The sequence below is a fragment of the Otolemur garnettii genome, unplaced genomic scaffold, assembly GCF_000181295.1.
Source record: "Otolemur garnettii isolate 467f Iridium unplaced genomic scaffold, OtoGar3 scaffold00017, whole genome shotgun sequence".
Lineage (NCBI taxonomy): Eukaryota > Metazoa > Chordata > Mammalia > Primates > Galagidae > Otolemur > Otolemur garnettii.
In genome coordinates, this window is record NW_003852412.1 from 9545358 (window position 1) to 9551692 (window position 6335).

The following is a 6335-nucleotide window of genomic DNA, read 5'->3' on the forward strand; positions in this document are numbered from 1 at the left end:
TTGCTGAGAGCTACGGGGACATAGCTGTGGTCTAGCAGGTAGGCCACAGCCGTGGTCTGGCTCAAGGGGGCTAAGAGACCTTTCTACCTCTGGCCCTAGGAAGATAGTATTGGCAAGACCACACTGCAGAATTTTTCTATTTCATTTCCATTCTGACTTACTTTTTCCTTAGTGTTGTTTGTTTTTGCTCTTTTCCTTCCCATCCTAGTTTTGGCAGAGGAAGAATCTGGTTCTGCTCAGGCTGGTAAGGACCGCCTAATTTTGAGGAACCCTCCCAGTCCAGCCTCCTCAAAACTCTTGAGTTACAAGAGTGGCTTTAGCACTATGCTGATCAATACCATTTCTTCTGCTGCTCTCAGCCTCTCTTGCTGACCTCCTTCTCTCCTGTTCCCCAAGTTTTTTTTTTCTTTTTTCTTCTGTTACTCTCCCTTCTCTCTTTTTTCTTTTCTTCTTTTTCCTTTATTTTACTCTTTCCTTCTTTTTTCTCTTTCTTTTTCCCCTATTTCTCCCTGCCATGTTCCTTACCTTTCTCCTCATTTTGGCCTTACACCAAGAAGTTTCTTCATCACATAAACTCTGAGACAAGGTAATGTGAACCAAAGACGGAACTGAGAAGGAAAAAGGTGCACAAAGAAGTGAAGAAGAAAGCACACATGAGGAAGAACCAAAAGAAAAATTCAGACACTATGAGAAAATAGAGCAAGTCCTCCAAGGGACCAACAGACAGCTTTTACAGAAAACTCATTCTATAAAGAATTAATAGATACAACAGAATGGGAATTTAAAATATGGATGATTAAGACAATAAAGGGAATGGATGAGAAAATAGAAAGACAGCACCAAAAGTTGGATAAAAAATATGCAGAATATAGAAAGGACATGGATGAGCTTAAGAAAATGAAAGAGACAATCAGGGAATATAAAGATGCAGTAGAAAGTATCAAAAATAGGTTAGATCATGGAGAAGAAAGAACATGAGAGTTAGAAAATAAAGTATTTGGGTTAACACAGGTAGTTACAGAGTCAGAAAAGAAGAGAAAGAAAGCAGAGCAGGCGCTTAGAGAACTACAAGACTCCATGAAGTGTTCAAACATACGGATAACAAGAATCCCTAAAGGGGAAGGAGATTGTCCCAAAGGTATGGAAGCCCTCTTGGAGACTACCATAAATGAAACTTCCCAAGATTTACCAAAGACCCTGACACACTTCTTTTAGATGGATATCGAACCCTGGGTCATCTCAGCTCAAACAGAGTCATTCCAAGACACAGTGTAATGCACCTATCCAAAGTCAAGATTAAGGAGAAAATTCTGCAAGCAGCTAGGAATAAGTGCCAATTAATCTACAGGGGCAGAGCCATTTAGGATGACAGCAGATTTTTCAACTGAAACCTTCCAAGACGGAAGGGCACAGTCATCCATCTTCAACATTCTTAAAAGAATTTTTAGCCCAGAGTCCTGTATCCTGCTAAACTAAGCTTCAGAACTGATGGAGAAATCCAATCTTTTGCAGATATACAAGCACTGAGGAATTTCATCATAAGACCAGCTTTCCAGGAAATACTTAGACCTATTCTACAGACTGACCACCACAATGGACTACCAACAAAATAAACATCCAGAAGCTATAGGTCAAAATTTAGCTTTCACAATGGCACAAAAGATAAAACTACCCAATGGACTCTCAGAAAATAAGATGAACAGAACTTCACTACACTTATCAATTCTCTTAGACCACATGGCTATAAAGGTGAAGCTCAACTCCAACAAAAATGTTCATCCCCACACAAAGACTTGGAAATTAAACTACCTTATACTGAATGATAGTTGGGTTCAGGAAGAGATAAAAGAAGAAATTGTTAAATTCCTCAAACATAACAACAGTGAAGACAGAAGTTACCAAAACCTGTGGGATACAGCAAAAGCAGTCCTGAGAGGAAAATTATTGAACTAGATGTCTACATTCAAAAAACAGAAAGTGAGTACATCAGCATACTTACAAACCATCTTATGGAATTGGAAAAAGGAGAACAATCTAACCCTAAACCTAGAAGAAGAAAAGAAATAACCTAAATTAAATCAGAGATTAATGAGATTGAAAACAAAAACATCATTCAGAAAATTAATGAAAATTAATGAAACAAAAAGTAAATAAAATAGACAAATTATTGGTCAGATTAACCAGAAAAGAAAAGTAAAATCTCTAATAACCTCAATCAGAAATAATAAAGGGGAAATAACAACAGATGCCACAGAGATACACGAGATCATCTCTGAATACTATAAGAAACTCCATGCCCCCAAATTTGTAAATGTGGAGGAAATAGATCAATACTTGGAGTCATGCCCTCTTCCTAGACTTAATCAAGAAGAAACAGATCTCCTGAACAGACCAATTTCAAGCACTGAGATCAAAGAAACAATAAAAAAAATCTCCCAACAAAAAAATGCCCTGGTCCAGAAGGCTTCACAGCAGAATTCTATCAAACCTTCAAAAGAAGAGCTTATACTCACACTACAGAAACTATTTCAAAAAATTGAGAAAGAAGGAATCTTCCTCAACATGTTCTATGAAGCAAACATTGTCTGATATCAAAACCAGGAAACAAGCCAACTAAAAAGGAGAACTACAGTCGGGCCACCTATGCCTATATTCTTACAGAATATAGATGCAAAAATTATCAACAAAATCCTAGCCAATAAATACAGCTTATTAAAAAAGTCATACACCATGATCAAGTAGGTTTCATCCCAGGGATGCAAGGCTGGTTTAACATATGTAAGTCCATACATGTAATTCACCATATCAACAGAAGCAAAAACAAAGATCATATGATCCTCTCAATAGATGCAGAAATAGCATTTGATAAAATTCAACATTCCTTTCTAATTCGAACTCTGAAGAATATAGGCATAGGTGGCACATTTCTTAAACTGATCAAGGCCACCTATGACAAGCCCACATCTAATATTACACTGACTAGAGTAAAACTGAAAGTTTTTCCACTCAGAATTGGAACAAGACAAGGTTGTCCTCTATTGCACCTACTATTCAACATAGTGCTGGGAGTTCTAGTCAGTACAATCAGGCAAGTGAAAGTAATACCCTCAATGATTCCCCAACAACAAGAAAAAAAGAAATTTAGAAAACAGTATCATTTACAATAATATCAAAAATATGACATCCTTCAGGATAAATCTGACAAAAGATGTGAAATATCTATATACTGATTCCTACACTGCTGAGAAAACTCAAGATAGACCTAAATAAATGGAGAAATACTATTTTCCTAAGTTGGAAAACTCAAAATTGCTAAGATGTCATTTCCCCCAAATTAATCTATAGATTCAATGAAACATCAATAAAAATAATAGCAGCCTTTTCTGAATAGAAATTGACAGATTCATTCTAAAATTGATATGGTATCGCAAAGAACCTAGAATAGACAAACACTTGAAAAAGAATTGGCTCGGTGTCTGTACCTCAGTGAATAGGGTGCCAGCCACATACACTGAGGCTGGCAGGTTTGAGCCCGGCCTGGGCCTGCTAAACAATGACAACAGCAACCAAAAAATAGTTGGGCACTGTGGCGGGTGCCTGTAGTCCCAGCTACTCAGGAGGCTGAGCCAAGAGAATCGCTTAAGCCCAAGAGTTTGAGGTTGCTGTGAGCTGTGACACCAGAGCACTCTACTGAGGGGAGCCTAGTGAGACTGTCTCACAAATAAAAAAAAACAAAATTGAAGGATTAATACAACCTGAAGATAACCTAGTTGACTTATTATGCAACTGAGACAGTTTAGTATTGATGGAAAGACAGACAACAGATCAATGAAATAGAATAGGTAGTCTAGGAATAGACATATAATAATATGGACAACTGATTTTTTTGACAAAGACGTAAAGGCAATTTGAGAGAAGATACTTTTTTTTCAACACATGGGAACAATTGGATACCAAGTTCAAAAATATGAATGGGGATCCTACTTTGAACCTTATGTAAAAATAAATTCTAATAAATGATAGTCCTAAATATAAACCTAAAATGATAAAAGTTGTAGAAGAAAACAGGAGAAAATCATTGTTACTCTAGGCAAAGATTGATTGAAATCTGATTGAATTTCATCAGAATTAAAAGCTTCTGATTTATATTATTTTATTTTTTGAGATAGAGTCTCACTAGGTCTCCCTCAGTAGAGTGCCATGGTGTCACAGCTCACAGCAATCTAAAACTCTTGGGTGTAAGTGATTCTCTTGCCTTAGCCTCCCAAGTAGCTGGGACTACAGGTTCCTGCCACAATGCCTGGCTATTTTTCATTGCAGTTGTCATTCTTGTTTAGCTGGCCCGGGCTAGGTTTGAACCTGCCAGCCTTGGTGTATGTGGCTGGTGTCATAACCACTGTACTATGGGTGCTGAGCCAAAAGCTTCTGATTTTTATAAAATGATGCTAACAGAATGAAAAGATAAGCCACAGTCCAGCAAAAATATTTACAAAAATATGTTTGATAAATATTTTAGCTAAATGACATTAAAAACACTCTCAAATCTCAGTAAGAATGTCAATTACTAATAAAAAAAGGGCAAGATTTGAAAAGACACTTCACCAAAGAGTATGGATGACAAATAGCAAATGAAAAAGTGCTCATTACCATTAATTATTATGGATATGCAAATTAAAACTATAAGGATAAAACACAACCTGTGTGTACATGTTACATATATATACATCTATACTACATGTTAGCATGGCTAAAATTAAAAGGCTGATCATATTAAGTGTTGACATGGATATGGAGGAACTAGAATTCTCATACAGAACTGATGAAAATGTAAAATGTTACAAACAATTTTTGGAATTTCTCAAAAAGTTAAATATACACCTACCATATGATTCTGCCACTCTACTCTTAGGTCCACCAAATGAATGTCTATGTCATACTCAAACTTGTACACCAATATTCATAGTAGCTTTATATGTAATAGCCAACAACTAGAAACAAGTTAAATGTCTATAAGAGGTGAACTGATAAACAAAGGATGGTATATACATACGATGGACTATTACTCAGAAGCAAGAGAGGAATGAAGTGCTGACACATGTTACAAAAAGGATGAAATTATGCTCAAAGAAGCCAGACAACAATAAATACATATAATTCCCCTTATACAGAATTCTTAGAACACAAACTAATATATAGGAGCAGAAAGAAGACCAGTAATAGTCGGGGGATTGGCTGGGGAAGGGAGGGATACTAAAAAGTACAAACTTTTGGGGATCACAGACACATTCATTATCTTGTTTGTGGTCATGGTGTCACAGTTGTCAAACTTGTCAACCTGTACACTTTGATTTTTAGAGGCAGAGTCTAACTTTATTTCCTTCAGTAGACTGCTGTGACATCACAGCTCACAGTAACCTCCAACTCCTGGGCTTAGGCGATTCTCTTGCCTCAGCCTCAGGCGCCCACCACAATGTCCAGCTATTTTTTGTTGCAGTTTGGCTGGGCCAGCTTCAAACCTGCCACCTTCAGGATATGGGGCTGGCACTCTCCTCACTGAGCCACACACGCCACCCAACCTGTACACTTTAAATATGTGCAGTATACTGTATATCACCTGTATTTCAATAAGGCTATTAAAGGAAGAAAAAATAGCTGAAATGTATAAAATTAAAATTTTAGTAAAGCTAATTCCAACGTCAAAGTAAACATCAAAATCTGAATTATGTAACCAACTTAAAATTTAATCTGCTTTGGTTAATTTGAGGGAGGTAATACTTAGCAAAAAATTGGTTTATATCGAAACTTTGCTTTCCTCCTCTACTTTTATGGCTATGTGATACTAATTGAGTCATATTTACCCAAACTCCAAGTAACTCTTTTATTCTAAATTAAGCTTATATGGAAGATGAATTTATACACAGTGGCCATAAAGTTCATGTGCAATTTAATATTTACATGGCAAATCTGTACTTATTCTTTTTAGAGGATGCTTTAATAGTACAATGGTAGTTCCTAAAATTCTGAAATTAAAGACAACTTCAATTTATTATTTTTGTGTTGTTCTTAAATCCTTCCTGCTGTGGCTCAGTGCCTGTGGCTCAAGTGGCTAGGGCGCCAGCCACATACACCTGAGGTGGCGGGTTCGAATCCAGCCCGGGCCCGCCAAACAACAATGATGGCTGCAACCAAGAAATATCCAGGTGTTGTCGTGGGTGCCTGTGGTCCCAGCTACTTGGGAGGCGGAGGCAGGAGACTCGCTTGAGCCCAGGAGTTGGAGGTTGCTGTGAGCTATGATGCCACGGCACTCTACCCAGGGGAACAGCTTGAGGCTCTGT

General features: G+C 37.3%; 1 protein-coding gene across 1 annotated transcript in view; it reads right to left on the reverse strand.

Annotated features, from left to right (window-relative positions):
• ANKRD31 (ankyrin repeat domain 31) overlaps window positions 1–6335 on the reverse strand; it is a 178688-nt gene that overhangs the window by 28295 nt on the left and 144058 nt on the right. The window lies entirely within an intron of this gene.